Source organism: Schistocerca americana, chromosome 4 (assembly GCF_021461395.2).
Source record: "Schistocerca americana isolate TAMUIC-IGC-003095 chromosome 4, iqSchAmer2.1, whole genome shotgun sequence".
In the NCBI taxonomy this organism is placed as follows: Eukaryota; Metazoa; Arthropoda; class Insecta; order Orthoptera; family Acrididae; genus Schistocerca; species Schistocerca americana.
In genome coordinates this window covers 182,029,419-182,051,398 of record NC_060122.1, presented here as the reverse complement: position 1 = coordinate 182,051,398, position 21,980 = coordinate 182,029,419, and the positions used below count along the sequence as shown (strand labels likewise).

General features: G+C 41.9%; 1 protein-coding gene across 4 annotated transcripts in view; it reads right to left on the bottom strand.

The window, feature by feature from the left end:
* Positions 1–21,980, bottom strand: part of LOC124612253 — a 215,210-nt gene that overhangs the window by 185,059 nt on the left and 8,171 nt on the right. The window lies entirely within an intron of this gene.

The following is a 21,980-nucleotide window of genomic DNA, read 5'->3' as shown; positions in this document are numbered from 1 at the left end:
CCCTGGTTCTGAATCATTTGTACAAAACAGGATCGAGTGGGAGGTCACCTCGGGACATGGCAGGCGGCAAAAGACTTCCCAGGGGACCACATGTAAGGCCTCCTCAGTTAGTCTGACAAACAGGTCACAGGTGCTGTCTGTGGTATACACTGTCCCTCAGCCAGATGCAGTTGCTTGTCATGTTTCTGAGGGAATCTCTCAGTCTGCAAGATTCGAGCAATATGGGATTATTGGTAATTCGGAGCTCCAATGTTAGTCGCATTATGGGGCCCCTTCGGGACGTGGCTACCAAGGGGGGGAAGAAAGCCAAAGTGCACTCCGTGTGCACACCAGGTGGAGTCATTTCTGATGTGAAATGGGTCCTTCCGGATGCAATGAAGAGCACAGTGTCCAGTGAATTGCAGGTGGTGGCTCACATTGGTACCAATGATGTGTGTCACTTTAGATCGAAATAGATCCTCTCAGGTTTCGAGTAGCTAAAAAAGTGGTAAAGGCTGCCAGTCTTGCTTGCGAGATGAAACCAGCGCTCACCATTTGCAGCATAGGCAGCAGCACCAATTGCAGACCTCTGGTAGAGCTGAACAGAATGTCTGAATCACATGCTCAGGTGGTTCTGCAATCACGTATGTTGCAGATTAGTCGACTTGCGCCACACATTGGTTGGATTTCCGGTTCCGCTGAATAGGTTAGGAGTCCACTACATGCAGGAGGCAGCTACACTAGTAGCAGGGACTGTGTAGTAAGGACTGAACTTTTTTAAGTTAGAAGGTCTAGGGAAAACACAAAAAGGGCTTCAGTCTCAAAGGATGCTGGTTGAACACAGGAAGAACATAGATCCAGGAACCATCAGTATAACAGTTGTGAATTGTCGCAGCTGTGTTGGCTTAGTACCAGAGCTCCTAGCACTAACAGAAATCACCGATGCTCAAATCGTTACAGGCACTAAATGCTGGATAAAGCCATAAATAAGTTCAGCTAAAATTTTCGTGAAAAACCAAACAGTGTTCTGGTGGCGTGTTTGTTGCTGTTAGACGTAGCTTATCTTATACCAAAATTGAAGGACATGGTTCCTGTGGGTTAGTATGAGCCGAGGTCATTCTTGCCAACCAGAATAAAATATGAATATAATAGAAAGAAACATTCCACATGGGAAAAATATATTAAAAAACAAAGATGCTGTGACTTACCAAGCGAGAAAGCGCTGGTAGATAGACACAATAAAAAACACACACACACATTTCAAGCTTCACAACCCATGGTTGCTTCATCAGGAAAGAGAGAAGGAGAGGGAAAGACGAAAGGATGTGGGTTTTAAGGGAGAGGGTGCAAATTTCTCGACCTCCGCTATCGGGTGGAGAAATGTAGGGTCCCCCTGAATAGGTCAGGCGTGCACTACACGCTGGAAGCGGCTACAAGGGCAGCGGAGTATGTGTGGAGTGCACATGCGGGTTTTTTAGGTTAGAGAATTCCCTCCCTAGGCCCGACAAGACGCCTCCTGAGACGTGGCAAGGTAGGAGTAGGCAAAATGCAACAGGGAATAACAATATTAATGTGCTAATAGTAAACTGCAGGAGCGTCTATAGGAAGGTCCCAGAACTGCTCTCATTAATAAACGGTCACAACACCCATATAGTACAGAAGGAGAGGGTGTCTAGGGACAGGAAGTTGGCTGAAACCAGACGTAAACAGTAATGAAATCCTAAACTCAGATTGGAATGTATACCGCAGAGACAGGCTGGACAGTGAAGGGGAAGGCGTGTTTATAGTGATAAAAAGTGCAATAGTATCGAAGGAAATTGACGGAGATCCGAAATGTGAAATGATTTGGGTGAAGGTCACGATTAAAGCAGGCTCAGAAATGGTAATTGGATGACTATCGGCCCCCTGGCTCAGCAGCTGTTGTGGCTGAGCACCTGAAGGATAATTTGGAAAATATTTCGAGTAGATTTCCCCACCATGTTATAGTTCTGGGTGGAGATTTTAATTTGCCGGATATAAACTGGGAGACTCAAACATTCATAACCGGTGGCAGGGACAAAGAATCCAGTGAAATTTTTTTAAGTGCTTTATCTGAAAACTACCTTGAGCAGTTAAACAGAGAACTGACTCATGGCGCTAACATATTAGATCTTCTGGTTACAAACAAACCCGAACTATTTGAAAGAGTTAACGCAGAACAGGGAGTCAGCGATCATAAAGCGGTTACGGCATAGATGATTTCAGCCATGAATAGAAATGTTAAAAAAGGTAGGAAGATTTTTCTGTTTAGCAAAAGTGACAAAAAGCAGATCACAGAGTACCTGACGGTTCAACACAAAAGTTTTGTCTCAAGTACAGATAGTGTTGAGGATCAGCGGACAAAGTTCAAAACTATCGTACAATATGCGTTAGATGAGTATGTGCCAAGCAAGATAGTAAGAGATGGAAAAGAGCCACCGTGGTACAACAACCGAGTTAGAAAACTGCTGCAGAAGCAAAGGGAACTTCACAGCAAACATAAACATAGTCAAAGCCTTGCAGACAAACAAAAATTACACGAAGAAAAATGTAACGTGAGGAGGGCTATGCGAGAGGCGTTCAATGAATTCGAAAGTAAAGTTCTGTGTACTGACTTGGCAGAAAATCCTAAGAAATTCTGGTCTTATGTCAAAGCAGTAGGTGGATCAAAACAAAATGTCCAGACACTCTGTGACCAAAATGGTACTGAAACAGAGGATGACAGACTAAAGGTCGAAATACTAAATGTCTTTCTCCAAAGCTGTTTCACAGAGGAAGACTGCACTGTAGTTCCTTCTATAGGTTGGCGCACAGATGACAAAATGGTAGATATCGAAATAGACGACAGGGGATAGAGAAACAATTAAAATCGCTCAAAAGAGAAAAGGCCGCTGGACCTGATGGGATACCAGTTCGATTTTACACAGAGCACGCGAAGGAACTTGCCCCCCTTCTTGCAGCGGTGTACCGTAGGTCTCTAGAAGAGCGTAGCGTTCCAAAGGATTGGAAAAGGGCACAGGTCATCCCAGTTTTCAAGAAGGGATGTCGAACAGATGTGCTGAACTATAGACCTATATCTCTAACGTCGATCAGTTGTAGAATTTTGGAACACGTATTATGTTCAAGTATAATGACTTTTCTGGAGACTAGAAAACTACTCTGTAGGAATCAGCATGGGTTTCGAAAAAGACAGTCGTGTGAAACCCAGCTCGCGCTATTCGTCCACGAGACTCAGAGGGCCATAGACACGGGTTCACAGGTAGATGCCGTGTTTCTTGACTTCCGCAAGGCGTTCGATACAGTTCCCCACAGTCGTTTAATGAACAAAGTAAGAGCAGATGGACTATCAGACCAACTGTGTTATTGGATTGAGGAGTTCCTAGATAACAGAACGCAGCATGTCATTCTCAATGGAGAGAAGTCTTCCAAAGTGAGAGTGATTTCAGGTGTAACGCAGGGGAGTGTCATAGGACCGTTGCTATTCACAATATACATAAATGACCTTGTGGATGACATCGGAAGTTCACTGAGGCTTTTTGCAGATGATGCTGTGGTGTATCGAGAGGTTGTAACAATGGAAAATTGTACTGAAATGCAGGAGGATCTGCAGCGAATTGACGCATGGTGCAAGGAATGGCAATTGAATCTCAATGTAGACAAGTGTAGTGTGCTGCGAATACACAGAAAGATAGATCCCTATCATTTAGCTACAAAACAGCAGGTCAGCAACTGGAAGCAGTTAATTCCATAAATTATCTGGGCGTACACATTAGGAGTGATTTAAAATGGAATGATCATATAAAGTTGATCGTCGGTAAAGCAGATGCCAGACAGATTCATTGGAAGAATCCTAAGGAAATGCAATCCGAAAACAAAGGAAGTAGGTTACAGTACGCTTGTTCGCCCACTGCTTGAATACTGCTCAGCAGTGTGGGATCTGTACCAGATAGGGTTGATAGAAGAGATAGAGAAGATCCAATGGAGAGCAGATGTAGATGTAGATGTAAGGACTCATTCCAATCCCAGGAGCGGAAAGACTTACCTTAGGGGGAAAAAGGGACAGGTATACACTCGCATGCTAGTGCAAGACACAATCGATGCACTTCTCTGCATGGTAGCAATGGAAATACTATCAATAACAGTGCTGCCGAAGCAGAGTTGCTAAACACAGCCCTCCGAAATTCCTTCAGCAAAGAAGAAGAAAACATTCCAGAATTTGAACCAAGAACAGTTGCCAACATCAGTAACTTGGAAGCAGATGTCCTCGGATTAGTGAAGCAACTTAATTCAGTTAATGAAAGCAAGTCTTCCGTTCCAGACACTATAACAATTAGGTTCCCTTCAGAGTATGGTGATGCAATAGCTCCATACTTAACAATCTTATACAATCATTTGCTTGATGAAAGATCTGTACCCAAATACTGGAAAGTTGCACACGTCACAGTAATATTTAAGAAAGGTAGTAGGAGTAATCCACTAAATTACAAGCCCGTATCATTAACTTCGATACGCAGCAGGATTTTGGAATATGTATGATCTTCGAACATAATGAAATACCTCTAAGAGAACTATCTACTGACACACAGTCAACACAGATTTAGAAAACATTGTTCTTGTGAAACAAAACTCGCTCTCTACTCACACAAAGTGTTGGGTGCTACTAACAAGAGACTTTGAATTGATTCCATATTTCTAGATTTCTAGAAGACTTTTGATGCTGTACCACAGAAGTGGCTTATAGTCAAATTGCATTATGGAATATCATCTCAGTTATGTGACCGGATTTGTGATTGTCAGAGGTCACAGTTCATACTAATTGACGGAAAGTTGTAGGGTAAAACTGAAGTTATTTCTGGCATTCCTCAAAGTAGTGTTATAGCCCCTCTGCTGTTCTTTATCTATATAAAGAATTTAGGAGACAATCTGAGCAGCTGTCTTGGGTTGTTTGCAGTTGATTCTGTCGTTTATAGTCTAGTAAAGTCATCAGGAGATCAATCAAAAATCCCAAAACGATTTGGAAGATATATCTAATATGAAAATTGGCAATTGACCCCAAATAATGTGAAGTGTGATGTCACCCACATGACTGCTAAAAAGAATCCGTTAAACTTCAGTTGGACAACAAATCAATCAAATCTAAAGGCTGTAAATTCAACTAAGTACCTAGGAATTACAATTAAGAACAATTTAAATTGGAAAGAACACACAGAAAATATTGTCAGGTGACAAACCAAAGACTGCATTTTATTGGCAGAACACTCAGAATATTTAACAGATCTACTAAAGACAGAATCAGTCAGTCTGTCTGTCTGTCTTGTTTTGGAGTACTGCTACGCAGTCTGGGATTCTTACCAGACAGGATTAACGGAGCACATCGGCAAAGTTCAAAGAAGACCAACAGGCTTTGTATCATCACAAAATAAGGTGGAGAGTGTCACCAAACTGATACAGGATTTGGGATGTATATCATTCAAAAAAATGGTGTTTTTCACTACGGCTGAATCTTCTCATGAAATTTCAATCAATCTTTCTCCTCAGAATACGAAAATATTTTGTTGATGCCAACCTACATAGGGAGAAACAATCATCATAATAAAATAAGGGAAATCAGAACTTGCACAGAAAGGTGCAAGTGTTCATTTCCCCACACACTGTTCAAGATTGGAATAATCCTATATTATTGTGAAGGTGGTTCTATGAACCCTCTGCCAGGCACTTAATTACGACCTGCATAGTATTCAAGTAGATGTAAATACGCAAAGAGAAACTGAAAATCAAACAGGGTATTATTGTTTCGGCTGGAATTTTGATTGGCTTTCGAGTGGCTCCTGATTGACTATCTTTCAATTCAATGTTTTCCTAAACGATTTTCTTTCCATTTCTGCTAAATGTATCTATGCAAGCTAGTTATGGAATGCCACGTCCAAATGGACGTCTTGCTGCTGCATCATGACGCTGCTGTGCAACATAATTTAAATGAGAAAATAGAAGATTTGTGTATTGTGTGTGATGGCCCCATTTGCTGGTAAACGATATCTCCTCATTTGAATCCAACAGAAATGTCTGTGTACAACAGGATCTAACCAGATACCATTTTTGAGCTGACAGCATTCCCTCACGCAACAACGACAACCGTTTGAACTAACGTGCAGCAGAATATTCATGAATAAATTATTCACTCAGTGTTGCCAATTACATGCAAATTTCAAATTAATGCCAATACTTTCAACGAATATCAGTGCTCTGAATTTCACTTATTGTTTTGATACTAATCTAACTAGAAGTTATTGTATCACATACATGAAATCAAAGTAATGGATAGTACACAAATAAAAAGTGGCTGACAGTAAGTTCAAGTTTAACAGCAAAATCAATTCATATGTAACAATAAATCTGTAGTGGAAACAAAAAAACACACACAATGGAACCATCAGGGTTAAAACAAATAACTTCTGGCAGTTTTTGCACCAACATTACTATTCAGGTATGAAAGCAGATTATACATAATGAATCAGAGTCATGAGAAGATTAAACCACACTCCAAATCCACTGTGTTACCATATAACCCCGCTTTTACATTCCTGAAATTAACATTTTCTCACCGTTTACAGCATTTTTATCACTCCCGTCACCATATACAGTATAACCCCGCTTTTACATTCCTGAAATTAACATTTTCTCACCGTTTCCAGCATTTTTATCACTCCCATCAAATTTCCTATGACCACAATGTTAATTCACACCTGATTTTGCATCAACATATTTATAATTTTCCCATGATTCACCCTTTATGAAAAAATGTTTGTGGAAAAAAAAAAAAAGCTGACATAAAACGATGCTGGCATGACGTTGGCCATCAAGTAGTGTTTACAAACATCATGTGCTTATGTTTCTTGACACCAGGTTGCTCTACTCAGCAGATTAAAAACTGTAAACATGTAAAAGTCGGAACAATTTGTGCTGTATCTCTACTATGCGTGGTGGCTGATACGAATAACTAGGTTCGTACAAATAAAGATATCATTACCAATCACAACCATTTCCAAACTGTCTCTACAGCGCATGCGCAGTTCTGTGTTTGTTATAATCGTCTTCACACCTCTGTCAAACCATATTTAGTGTGTTTCGCCTTTTGGCCGATTGTAGCGCAAGTTTACACCTTTATTCAGTTTGCGTTATTCAAATGTTTTTGTGTCATACAGAAAAACCATGTAAGTGACCACAGGTGGTTAGGCTGTATGGTAGGGACTTCTTGGTATGAAACAGGTGGCAGCTGTCGAAGTGGAGGTATTGCTGGTGGTTAGTATGTTTGATATGGACAGAGGTACTGATGTAGCCATCTCTGAGGTGGAGGTCAACATCTAGGAAGGTGGCTTGTTGAGTTGAGTAGGACCAGGTGAAGCAAATGGGGGAGAAGTTGTTGAGGTTCTGGAGGAATGTGAATAAGGTGTCCTCACCTTCAATCCAGGTAGCAAAGATGTCATCAATGAATGTGAACCAGGTGAGGGGTTTAGGATTCTGGGTTTGTAGGAAGGATTCCTCTAGATGGCCCATGAATAGGTTAGCACAGGATGGTGCCACACAGGTGCCCATAGCCTTACCACGGATTTGTTTGTAGGTAATGCCTTCAAAGGAGAAGTAATTGTGGGTGAGTACATAGTTGGTCATGGCGACTAGGGCGTCAAAGGTAGTGTTCGATAGCAGTAAGGCCATGGGCATTAGGAATGTTAGTGTACAGGAAGGTGGCATCAATAGTGACTAGCAGGGTACTATGTGGTAAAGGGAATGCAACTGTGGAGAGTCGGTCGAGGAAATGGTTGGTATCTTTTATATAGGAGGATAGGTTCTGGGTAATAGGTGTTGGTCTACAAGAGCAGAGATTTTCTCAGTGGGGGCACAGTAACCGGCCACAATGGGGCATCCTGGGTGGTTGGGTTTATGGACTTTAGGAAGCATGTAGAATGTGGGAGTGCGGGGAGTGGTAGAGGAGAGGTTCTGGGATGGGCCTAAGGATTTGAGTAGTGATTGGAGATCCTGCTGGATTGGTGGAATGGGAATGAAGTCCTTCTGCCTTGTAATCCTTGCAGTTCAAAACTACGGTGGTGGAGCCTTTGTCTGCAGGTAGGATTATAAGGTCGGGATCAGTTTTTAGATTGTCGATTGCGGTTCTTTCTGCGGATATAAGGTTAGTATGCATGTTGAGGGATTTGGGGAATGATGGTGGGGCAAGGTTCAAGGATAAGAAATTCTGGAAGGCTAACAGGGGGTGGTCTGGAGGTAGCGGGGGTGGATCAAGGTTGGATGGAGGAGTGAACTGAGTTAGCCAAGGTTCAATATTGGTCTGTGGTTGAGTCTTATTGGTCGGGTTGGTGGTGCAAAAGTGTTTCCACTGTATGGACTGGGAGAAGGAGAGAAGGTCTTGACCTAGTCCTGCATGGTTGAATTTGGGAGTGGGGCAAAAGGTGAGGCCTTGGGAAAGGACTGATATTTCTGTGGGACTAAGGCTTCTGGAAGAAATGTACATGACTGAGTTGCAGGTCTGTTAGGTTTTGAGTTCTGTGTGGCAGTGGGAGGGAGTTTTGGAGGGTGGGGTAAGTGAAGTAGGTGTGCGAGACAGGGTTGGTCAGCTATGAGGGGGCGTGGGGGAGGTTTGGAGGTGGTTGTAGAAGTGGTGGACAGTGGTACTCCGAGGCAGGAGTAGGAAGTGAGCAGGATGGAGAGCTTTTTGAGGTGGTGTTGTGCATGTTACTCAAGTTCCTGCAGGGCAAGAGTGTCAATGTGTGTTATGGGTTCCAGGAATTTAGGATTACATAGCAGGAGAATTTAGCAGATGGAGAGAAGGTACTGCAAGGAGGATTGGGCTTAGTTGATATGGTTTTGCAGGACTATGTTGGTAAGGACTATGTTGGTGAGGGCTAAGATTTGGCGGAATCTGAACAGGTGGAGGTCACTGTGGAAGGAGGGGTGGCAACCAGAGATGGGTAATTTGATGGTAAGGCCATTAGGGGGGATTTCATGAGACAAGCAACAATGCAGGAACAGTATGTGGGACTGGGATCTGGCTAGGGATAAGGAAACTTTTCTGTATTGACGCAGATAGGAGGAGCAAAATGCGAAAAAATAAGTAAGAAAGTAGAATTGCGTCCGAAAAACTATGTAAAAACAAATCCACAGTATAGCTATTGGCACCCGCATGGCACCATTCTATGCTAACCTATTCATGGGCCATCTAGAGGAATCCTTCTTACAAACCCAGAATCCTAAACCCAGGTCCACATTCACTGATAACATCTTTCCTATCCGGATTGGAGGTGAGGACACCTTATTCACATTCCTCCAGAACCTCAACAACTTCTCCCCCATTTGCTTCACCTGGTCCTACTCAACTCAACAAGCCACCTTCATAGATGTTGACCGCCACATCAGAGATGGCTACATCAGTACCTCAGTCCATATCAAACATACTAAACACCAGCAATACCTCCACTTCGACAGCTGCCACCCGTTTCATACCAAGAAGTCCCTTCCGTTCAGCCTAGCCCCCCGTGGTCGTCCCATCTGCAGTGATGAGCAGTCCCTCTCTAAATATACTGCGGGTCTCACTGAAGCCTTCACTGACCATAATTATCCTCCCATCCTAGTACAATAACAACTCTCCCGTGCCGATCTTTCCAGTCTCCTACCACCTCCCAAAATGCCACAGTCCGGCCACAAAGGAGCATTACCCTCGTAACTCAGTACCATCCGGGACTGGAGCAACTGAATTACATTATCCTCCAGGGTTTCCATTACTTCTCGTCGTGCCCTGAAATGAGAAATGTCCGACCCACTATCCTTCCCACCCCTCTTACCGTTGTATTCCACAGTACACCAAACCTACACAATATACTCGTCCGTCCTTACAGAACTCCTGCTCCCAATCCCTTACCTCATGGCTCATACCCCTGTAATAGACCTAAATGCAAGACCTGTCCCATACATTCTTCTACCACCACCTACTCCAGTCCGGTCACTAACATCACCTACCCCATCAAAGGCAGGGCTACCTGTGAAACCAGTCATGTGATTTACAAGCTAAGCTGCAACCACTGTGCTGCATTCTATGTAGGCATGACAACCAACAAGCTGTCTGTCCGCACGAACAGCCACCAACAAGCTGTGGCCAAAAAAACCAAGTGGACCACCCTGTAGCTGTACACGCTGCCAAACATGATACCCCTCATCTCAATGACTGCTTCACAGCCTGTGCCATATGGATCCTTCCCACCAACACCAGCTTTTCTGAATTGCGCAGGTGGGAGCTTTCCCTGCAATACATCCTGCGTTCCCTTAACCCTCATGGCATCAACCTTTGTTTATCACTGTCCTCACCCATCCAACCCCCTCCCTGTTCCCATTCCAGCACTACACAGCCATCATTTCACTTCCACATCCAGTCTTTTAATTTATTTTTATTTCTCTCCTTTCCCCTACCTACCCCACCCCCCTCCGCACCATCTCTCCTGCCCTCCATCTAAACTGCAACACTTCACTGTCTTCCAGTCCCACCATACTATCCCTCCCCCTCCTCGCCCCAGCCTCCTCCTTACCCCCACCCAGTCGCCACTCCCATCATGTGCTGGTGCTGCTGCTCGCAGTGTAGTTTCAGCTCTCTGAGACTACAGACGTGCGCAAGTTGCGCTTGCGCTTGCTTGAGTGTGTGCGTGTGTGTGCATATCTACTGCTGACAAAGCCCTTAATGGCCCAAAGCTATGATTGTGTGAATCTTTTTATTGTGCGTATCGCGACTCAGCATCTCCGCTATATGGTGAGTAGCGACTTTCCTTCTCTCGTATTGTTACATTTTATTTATTTTATAATCTGTTTCAAAGTAATTCTTTTAATTGCTGGCAAAATAAAAAAACATCGAATAGCATATAGGTTGGCTGTTGTACTTTCCTGGTAATGACACAAGAGTATTTTGGTCTTCAGACATATTGGAAATATTGTAGGTCATAACATGCAATTTAGAATGTGCACTAGATTACCACCATTCTGAAGACATTCTGGATACTTGTAACCATACAGTTCTGTGGGGCAAGGAAGGTAATTGAAACCTATTGTGGTATCAGAGGTCACTGATTAAAAAAATTTGAGCTTAATAATTTACTACATTTCCAAGTTACATCACACATCTCAAATTCACTCCAATATCCCATACGCTAAGAATTTACATACAATTTAAACTTTATTTGCCAAAATTTGTAGTTGTGTTGTGGTACTGTGTACTTATAGTGTTGATTGCAGCAAAAATTTATTTCATGCTATAGCATCAGTTCTACTATTATTGATTATTTTTGCAATTTTCTTTTAGGCCAAGTTTTAAGAAGAATTAGCCTCCTACGCTCAGCCTTCAAAACATTTTCAAAAATAATCAATTGTTTAAAAATCGTAACAGAGACTCTCCTATCAGAACAACAACGTGAATTCCAGGAAGGCCATTCATGCAGTCATAACGTATTTACCACAAAAAGAATTTTAGAGAAACGACAAGAATTAAACTTGGAGAGACATACAGTTTTTATTGACTTTTAAAAGGCTATTAACAGTGTGAACAGAAAGAAACTATGGCAGATAGTGATTGAAGATGGATATCCTAGACATCTTACTGAAGTTATAAAGAGCTTATACATGACCACAAAAATAACCGATGTTGGTAATTACAAAACTGAAGAAATCACAACCAATAAATGATACAAACAAAGCTGCACATTGTCACCTAGTTTAATGTATGCATAAATGATTTTATTAAAAACTGGAAACAGGGAGTAAATATGGGTATACGGATTAATAGAAATAAATAAGTTAATATCCTTTTGTAGGCAGATGAAACAATTTTGGAAGAAAATGAACATGAGCTATAAAAATCAAGACATGAATTAACGTTACATGTGTCAGGGATAATGTATTTTGTAGGAAATATGGGTTTGCAATATAGTATAACTATCATACTGTCATACTTTAGTTGTCCTTTTCAATGGGAGTGTATATTGTCTGCATGTATCAAAAATATCTTGACTTTTTGAGTGTGTGTGTGAGCATAGCCTTGGCAAAATGTTCCAGACAGCTTCAAGGAATCAGAAAGCTTTATCACTAGTTTGTCTCTAGTCATAACAAGGCTCTGTTGAATTTGCAACCTCTGTGGCTTACCAATTTCAGACATTAAGAGAGGATCAGCAAGTGTAGATGAAAGTTATTTGCTTACTGTTTCATAAAACAATGCATCAGCCACAATGATGCTCCACTGTGAATGCTGTTATCAAGTACAGGACGAGCTGGATGTCGCCAATACCCAACTGCAAGTCTTCCCCGCATATCGCACAATGGAAGCTGCTGTGAATGGATGTGTTGGGAGGGCTAACGAGCAGACATCAAAGGTACCTCAAGGAATTTCCTATCCTGCAGATACTGTCTTCTCTACCAGAAGTAGACGACATATCACCACTCATCCACTTAACTGTGAGAGGCATACGTAAGAGGCGAAATCAGGGAGGAGCGAGGGTGTATATCCATCCCTAAACAAGAAGTTTGAGGCATTATCTTTCACTGAAACTGAGCCACTGAGATACACTTTGACTGTTGGGAGACCTGCTGACATGTCATGGGGAAGCAAATGCAGAAGTGAAAGGTTCTATTGAATATTGGCAGTTCGAACAAATAGCAAGTAATAGCACCCATTGCAGAAATGGCACCAAGGGATGAGGAGGATCTGTTTATGCATTTAGTTCATAGTTGTAGGCCGCTACTGCGGGAACATAGTGCAACCGACTGCAGATTGTGGCATGCAATGAAACGCATGATGCCTGTCATCTGGGCTACGAGCTCAAACTTCGTCCACAAAATTTCAACAAAAATTAATACTTGCAGCACTGACCCCATAACTGATGGTGGTCCTCTGGTTCTGCATTAAGTCGAAGGCTTGTACTGGAGACTTTGAAGATTCTCTGGCAAATTAGGCTGCACCTCCTAGACTTCCACAATGGGTTGACAACTGGGTCCAGATGATGATAACTTTATGAGACTGTGATGTATTACTTTATGATACAAAGAAAAGATGCACAAGATTATTAAAGTCTTGGTGCTCAAGTGCCAAAGCATTAGCAGCAAAGTGCATTGAAGCTCAGATAATACCATGTACATAAAGCTTGTTGAAACCAAAAATTATTAGCAGTGAAATTTGAATCAAACTGTATGTCAAAAGGCTAAACTAATGGGAAATAAATATGATGCATCTGTCTAACTAGATGCGGAACTGAAAGACAGAGACAGAAATTAAAGTTCAATGTGAGATTGTTTGGGCACGATTTCACATCAAGGTTGGGCATAAAACTGGATCCTTCTACCGACCATCACATTCTTCTCCACAAGTAACCAAAACCTTTACAAAAAAAAAGCTAAGTTCACTAATACCATAATTTCACCACTGGAGGAGTCTTTAGTAATAGTACAATAAATAGTGGTAACTACACTTCTGTATGTGGCGTGCATAACAATACAATACTAAATACTGTGGAAACTACATAGAACAGATACTTCTGAAGCCCTTTCATGGCAGAAATATATTGGATTTAATGACAACAAATGCACATAGCTCTTTCCAGAATGTCCACATAAATTGGTATTAGTGACCATTATGCATTATAGCTACAATGATTAACAGGGCACAAAGATCAACGGAAATAATTGGAAATATAACAATGAAAACAATTACTGATAAAATTATTGAGTTAGATAAATAAAAAGTCTACTCACCAAGTGGTGGCAGAACACACACATAGAAGACTGTTGGGATTGGCAAGCTTTTGGAGCCAGCGGCTCCTTCAGGCAGAAGGGCTGAAGGGGAAGACAGAAGGGTGAAACAAAAGGACTGGAAAGGTATAGGAGAAGGGGTAGATTTTGCGAAGGTGACCCAGAACTGCAGGTCAAGGCAGACTCACCATATTGGACGAGAAGGAAAGATTTACATGTTCCACATAAAGAGGCAATTGTGTCGTACCTCAATAAGAAGCCTTTGAACACACAGCTGTGGGCAGGAGCATACCCAGGAACTGTGGCTGAAGTTTAGAAGAGTAGTTGACCAAGTGCTGGATACGTTTGCATCTAATATAAAAGTTCATGACAAGAAGGACCCACCATGGTATAAAGTCTCTACAAAGAAACCTCCAAGAAATTGTGAATTGCATTTCATTCATCTCATGACGTACATTTGCAATCCATTTGATTTGCGTACAGGGGTCAGGTCAAAAATCTAGAACACAGTTAAAATGATTCTTACATTAATAAATAATAGCACTACAATAAATAACAACACCATTACGATATTTCTTGGAATATGTAACACACTGTATCCAGCTCAAATTTCCAAGTTTGTCCTGCATGACTTCATCCACTGAGTAATAACACTTCAGTGTCAGCAACAACTGTATAATGGGAGTAAAACCAAGCATTTGAATAAAGGTAGAAAATGGCTAAAATGAAACCTGTCTAATTGTCAAAAATGCAACATCTTATTGAAAGAGCTCTCACAAAACCAATAAAATATTTTGTCATAAATAAAAGCTGTCAATAACACTGAAGTTAGTGCCCAGACACTCATGTAGGAGACAGAAACTAAAAATTGGAAAGAGACGGCATGACATCCTCAAAGAAGAATTATTGACAAATGTTGTTTCTAACTTCAGGTGTCCCCTAGGGAAGTGTGTTGGGACTCAAAGCTGTTTATGTCCTATATTAATGATCAGATAGATAATATTAGTAGTAACCCCATTTAAAGCAGTTACTTGTAATGATATAGAAAAGGTTAAATATTCAGCCAGATAAGACAAGACTTCAACGTGATGCAAAGATTGCGTTTAACTATTTAGAAATGTGAGATTGTGCACACCACAAAACAAAAAACACTGTACAGGGTTTCTTGTCTGAACAGACAAGAAACCCTCTACAGTGATGTCTGAATTCTCTCCAGTGCCATCAGAATATCATTTAATTCCACAGCCAAATGCTGCAGAAAACACACTTTAAAAACTGTATCAGGGAAACAGAGAACAACTGAGGACATTCTCTTGGTGGGATCCATCTGTACAAACAATAATAAAACAGTACATATTTAAAATGGAAAAAAAGTTGTAAAAACATACGGAGTAAAGTTTTCTTGTACCATGTCAAGCTTATAATCACTGTGGGCCTCTGAAGACACCAAGGTGGCAAGGCGTTCCATCCCTGGCTGTGTATTTGGAGGTCTGACAGATCCAGATCCTTGAGACATTCTGTAGTGCGTATCTCACAAGGCTGGGTCACATGGGCCCAATTTCTGAACAGCCATTCAAAGGTCAGTTGGACCACAGCACTAAATGCCAATGACTGAGGTGATACTGAGATTTTCAGTGCCTATCAAGCCAGAGTGGTGGTTCAGCAGCCTCTGCACGCAGACTCCATACAGGGCTGCCCCGAAAGGCTTCAGTTGATATCATAATACCCTCATGGTGGACAACGTCTAACATCATGAGGTAGGAAGTACGGGCAGATCCATAGACCATGCTGCCATAGTCTAAACGTTATCGAACGAACGCCCTATAAAACTGCAAGAAGTGGGACCTGTCAGTTCCTCGTCTTTTCACTATGGCATTTCAAAATATTCAATGACTGGAAATCCTTTGTTCATAGATGTGGGAGCCGAGTTAATTTTGAGTCAAATAATAAACCCAAAAACCACACAGTTTTTTGAAAACAGAAAATATTGTCCCCCATTGTCGGCACTGGTTGGTTAAAACTTTGACGAGCATAGTTAAAATTGACAGAGTTTTCTCTGGTGAGAACCGAAAACCAGTTGTTCTGGCCCAACTCTGCAGCCTCTTAATGGCCAGCTGTAGCTGCCCCATCATAAGATCAGAGGAAGAGAAGAAGATTACAAACAAAGAGAAGATTGCATCTGACAGGGCTCGTAACTGCACAGGAATTACCATTGGTAACAATGGCAAACAATGTGGCACCGAAGACACTGCCTTGGGGGACCCTATTTCTTGAAAATAGCAGTCAGACAAGGCTGGTCCTCAAGAAAGGACTGGATAAGAAGTGGCAGGGGTGCACATAGTCCCCCTTCATGAAGTTGGCAAAGGGTGTACCTCGAAGTAGTGACATTTGCTTTTTCAATGTCAAAAACATTTGCTTTTTCAATGTCAAAAACACACAAACCAAATGGTTTCAGCATAAGGAGGACTCCTGTATTGCCGTCTCCATTAGGATTAAGTTTTCAAGGGTAGAACGGTAACACCTGAAACTGCACTGGGAGTGGCTCAGGTGACATCAGGATTCGAGCAGCCAGACGAGGCAGTGGTTGACCATACGTTCAAGAGCCTTACCCATACAACTGGTAAGGGCTACGCTCTGGTAACTGTTAGAGGCACTAGGGTCCTTGCCTGGTTTCCAGAATTGAATTAATATTGCCTCCTTGCAAGTCATGGGGTACTGTCCAGCAAATCAGATCTGAATGAAACAAGAGAGGAGCTGTCCTTTCACTTCAGGACACAGATGACTAAGCATTAACGGATCTCAACCGGTCCTGAAGCAGTGTCTCTGGCTGCATACAAAGCTGATTCCAATTCCCAGATGAAGAATGAAACATTGTAGACTTCCTCATTATGCGATAAGAAATTGAGCTTCCTCGTATTTGCTGTCCTACAGAACACCTGAAAAGCAGGAGCCTGTCTGGATGAAGTAATGACAGTTAAAAAGTGTTCAGCCAAAATCTGAGCCTTGTCTTCTGGTGTGTCCACCAAGACCCCATTATTTGCCAAGGCCATAAGGGGACGTGTACTGCCCTTGCCTGAAATCCGCCTTATTGAGTCCAAAACTTTCACAGTGGAAGTGGTACAATTAATGGATGTCTTTAATTCCTTCCAGGAAGCCCTTTTCCGTTCTTTTTTCACCTTGCATGTGCTCTCGCAGATCTGAAGCCATGGTTTTCTGTATTTGGATGGTGTTTGAAGTTCTGCACAGCTGTTCATCTGGCCCTGAATGCCAGACTACAGTCATCATTCCATCATTATATAGTCCGTCGTCTGAGGTGGTTACTAGACCAGGGGATGAACTCTGTGGCAGCCTGTGGGATCTCACAAGAGATGTGAGCCACTGTCTCCTGTCCACAATTCTTTTGTTCAAAAACAGCCCCTCTACTGTACTGCAACCAATTTGCCCTTTGTATCCTCCACCTTTGTGGTCTCCTGGCAAGGCACCGTCCTAGGTGGCACAGGGATCAACACTGTGAAGTGGTTACTAGAACGTTAATCTGTAGCCACTTCCCACTGAACTCAGTCTGCAATAGCTGGGGAACAAAAACAAAAGTCAATGGCTGAAAAAACCCTGTAGCTGTGGAAGAGTGTGGTATCTGACCCACATTCAGAAGGCCGATATTCACAGAATGGACAAGTCGCTCTGAATAGTTTCTCCTGCACCAGCAGCTAATTCTTCCAAATGTGAGTGATAACCCATTTAAATTCCACTGCAACACACAGAAGTCCCTGTGGGAGCCATTGTTTAGTGATGGTTGTTCTTTTCTTTCTCTCTCAGAGACGGTGATTTACAGGAGAGGTCAGGGGGAACGTTAGCCAGTTCCCGGCTCTCCAGTTCCACCAATTTTGAAGTCCATATCCTCAAGAACATAGTCCCCATCATAGAGGGAGAGAGCTTGCCAATCTGAAGGTTTAACTACCACTTTCTTCGACTTGGAACTACTTTTCAAAGGACATTTTTATTTACTAATGGTAGGAGTTCATTGCTTGGATTAACGGGATGGCTTAGTAGGCTTCTGATGGTGGGCAGTGGTATGTTGCTTTGGTGGTAAGCCCATTGCCGATAGCTTCTGAATGACTTCTGTTTCAAGTGTAGTGTTTCCCCCTCAGGTACACCAACAAGTGCATGTGCTCTTACTTTAATCTGTGATCTGAGTTAATGTGGAAGCATCACACTGGGTGATTGGTATCTTAAGGGCCGATGCAAAAGAAACAGCAAAAATCGGAGGTTACACAGCTTTCAAAGCTTTTTTTTAGCTTCACCATAGGTTATGCATCTCTTGACTTCCTACTCCTGAATTTTCCTTTCCTCACGAACCTCACACTTTCTGCTACACACTGGGTTATCCCCAGAACAGTTTATACGTTTCGGAGGATGTGTACAAGAATTGCCCGATTCATAAGCTGAGCCTCCGCAATGGCCACACGTAATCCTCCCATAAAGTTTGGCCAAATCTTTGACTTATGAAGCGTTGCACTGGATGAGGAACAAGTAAACCTTAAGAAGTATATAGCCTGCAAGGATATGTTCAGGTAATTCTGGAGTTGCAGATTTTTACAATTTGCCGTTGACTCTCCTTAGTTAGCTCTGCACTTATGTGACACTGATATTTTCCATTCCTCACGTAACTCCGCCATGTCCACCTCCACTATATAAGCAGGGAACCACTCCCTTGCTGAAATTAAGAGTGTTATGAAGTTCAGTCTCAACTGGGTAGTTACCCAAGGCCTTACATCCTAGAAGCTTTAATACTTGGTCTGAATTAGCAGTTTCAACTAGAAGTGTTCCATTAGGAAGTCGTTTGACACTTTAGGGACCCAACAATACCTTCAATCCCTTTTGCATATAGAAAGGGGAGACGACCTCAAAGGTGCCCCAAAGGTTGCTGGCTACAGACTTTTATTTCAACAGCCATTCACCTCATCAGCACATAGCACAACTTGAGGTTGATGGGCTTTTTATAGAGGTGTACCTCCCCACAGTCCAGGTGGTGAAGCCAAGGCCCCCCCGTTCTCCAAAACACACAACATTTCACCGCTGCACCACACAGTGAAGTCTGGTGCTTACGGTAACAGAGGACTGATGGTGCCCAGCCCCAAGCTCAGGAACCTGGAGTCGGCAAGCCCATAGCCTGCAACCAAATGCTGAGCCTCTGGGGGCAAATTTCCTTGAGACAGAATAGCTTCTGTCAACAAATCAGCACAATTTTAGAAAGCATCGCTTGTGCCAAACTATGCTTGCCCTTTTTTTACATGACATCCTGCGAACAATGTGTGAAGGGCAAGCGGCAGATTCCATATTTCTAGATTTCTGAAAAGCATTTGAGATAGTGCCCCAAAGCAGACGAAAGTACAAGCATACATAATACATTCCCACTTACATTGGTGACTCAAAGACTTCAAATAAAGGAATCTAGTGCATTGTCCTCAATGGGGAGTGTTCATCATAGACAAGGGTCTCATCAGAAGTGCCCTAGGAAAAGCGTGATAGGCCCACTTATTTTCTATATACACATTTGGTCTGGTGGACTGGGTCAACAGCAGTCTGTAGTTGTTTGCTGATGATGCTGTGGTGTTTGGGAAGGTGTCGTTGTCAAGGGGAAGCTGTCGTCATCAAGTGAAATAGGAGGATAAAAGATGACAGACAATTTCTAGTGGGTATGAAAAAAATTTCAAGGTAATGCATACGAGTGGAAAAACAATCTCGTAACTTTCGAATAAAGCATTAGTAGTGTGCTGATCAACACACACATGCTGATTAAATATTAGGACATAACATTGCAAAGTAATACGAAATGGAATGAGCATTTAAGGATTCTAGTAAGGAAGGTGAATGGCCAAATTCAGTTTATTTGAAGGATTTTAGCAGTGTGATTTATCTGCAAAGGAGACTGCATATACGACACCAGTGACACCTATTTTTGAGTACCGTATTTACTTGAATCTAAGCCGCACTTTTTTTCCGGTTTTTGTAATCCAAAAAACCGCCTGCGGCTTAGAATCGAGTACAAAGTAAGCAAAAGTTCTGAAAAATGTTGGTAGGTGCCGCCACAACTAACTTCTGCTGTCTAATATATATAGCGCTACACAGGCATGCTATGCAGGCACAAAGATAAATACTGGCGCCAAAACCTCTGCGTCAGTAAATAAATAAAAAAAAAGGTGGAAGACGAGCTTTTTTTCCTCCGCTCTGAGTTTCGACCACTGCATTTTCATACATTATCCATCGAAGTAAATACAAATTCCTTATTGTTCATCTTCGAATGTTGCAGCGTTTCAATGTACTACGAAAATCCGACTGGCAATATGGCCAACTCTACGTTCTGAATTTTTTCCTACCTGTGAGAAGAGATGGTTGCTAATAGGAACTTTTATGAATTGTGAATCACATGCAGTATTCTCTTCACCACAAGAATAATACAAATATAAACATTTTGCCATGTATTCTTTCGTGTTTGCTGCTATCTCAGTTAAATTCTGTCTGCCTAATAAACTACGAAACTAGAGTGACAACAGCAAACATGGAAGAATATACGTATCATGTTATGTTTATATTCGTAATATTCTTATGCGTAATAGTGATACAGTCAGAAACGAAGCATGGCAATTGACTAGATTTTTAAATCTAAGATGACTAATTTCTGTGCAGAACGTAATGTACTAAAGAGGCGTCTGCAAAGATTTTCAAACGGAGAAAATTTTTTGCTAAACTCTCGTTCAGAACATCTTGTATCATACACAGTCTATTATTTGGTTCTTGTTGATCATTATCAAAGAAAGCAGCAGTGTAAGTAACCACAAATAGCAGTCTCTTGCCATTGTTTCACTTATGAGACAATTCCTCTCTTTTTATATTGTAAGTGGCGGTAGCGCGAACAAAAGCAAGCCATGCCGCGAGCAGCAACAGGTCGTAGACACACATTATCAGAATGCGACAAACAATGGATGACACAGTACAATAATGCATTTTCAGCTTAGAGTGACGTAAACACCTATAACAAAGAGAACGGCATGTATCAGACCAAAGAAAATTAAACAATCAATTCAAACCAGACGAAGCACGTGGAAAAGGAAGGGTACCCATATAAATACAGATGGAGCGCCTGACACATAGCAATGGCTACCTGGTTAAGCTTAACTGCTAACCTTACGACTCAAACCAAATTACTGTAGCTGTATCGTCATTCATTCGACCTAAATTGTGTCTCGTATTACAATGGACCAACTTTGTTTCGATTTGGAGGTGCGGCCTAAAACTTTTCTCTCCCCTTGAATTTCGAGTCTCAAATTTCAGGTGTGGCTTAGAATAGAGTGCTGCTTAGATTCGAGTAAATACGGTACTGTTCGAGTGTTTGGGATCCACACCAGGTTGGATTAAAATAAGACCAAACAACTCACAGGTAAGCTGCTTGATTTATTACCAGCTAGTTCAAACAACACACAAATAATACGGATGAATCGGGAACTCAAATTTTGGGAACCCCTAACAGTAGGGAACATTCTTTTTGATGAATACCACTGAGAAAATTTAGAGAAGCAGCATTTGTAGCTGATTGCAGAACAATTCTACTGCCACCAGCACACATTTCATGTAAGGACCAAACAGATGTGAGAAATTAGGGCTCATAAGGAGACACAGTCACTTTTCCCTGGTTCTCCTTGCACATGGAACAGGAAAGAAAGTGACTACTAGTGGTACAGAGTACCCTCTGGCACACAACTTAAGCTGGCTTGATGGGTATATATGTAGATGTAGAGACAGTATTGTAGTCAGTGTTTGACAGAACCTTGGGAGGCTTGCAGTCAAATGACCTTCAGTATTTCTATCATCATCATGGGTACTTGCAATCAAATGACTTTACAAGTTGGTGTGGTGTTCTCGCACTTTCAGAAAAGTATCATTCCCACAATTCCTATAATATTAATATTAGATAAATGCGAGAATTATTGCACAACCAGCCTAACATCTCATGCATCCACGTTGCTGACAAGGATAATACACTGAAGAATGGAAAAGAAAACAAGAGAGTAGAGTTATTTTCAGTTCTAAGTCTACTCCAAGTACCTTGACAGTTCTATCTGTAGCACTGGGAAGTATGGGTCACATGGCTATGAATGGCCCACAAAAGGACAAAATTAATATTCTGTATATTTTGT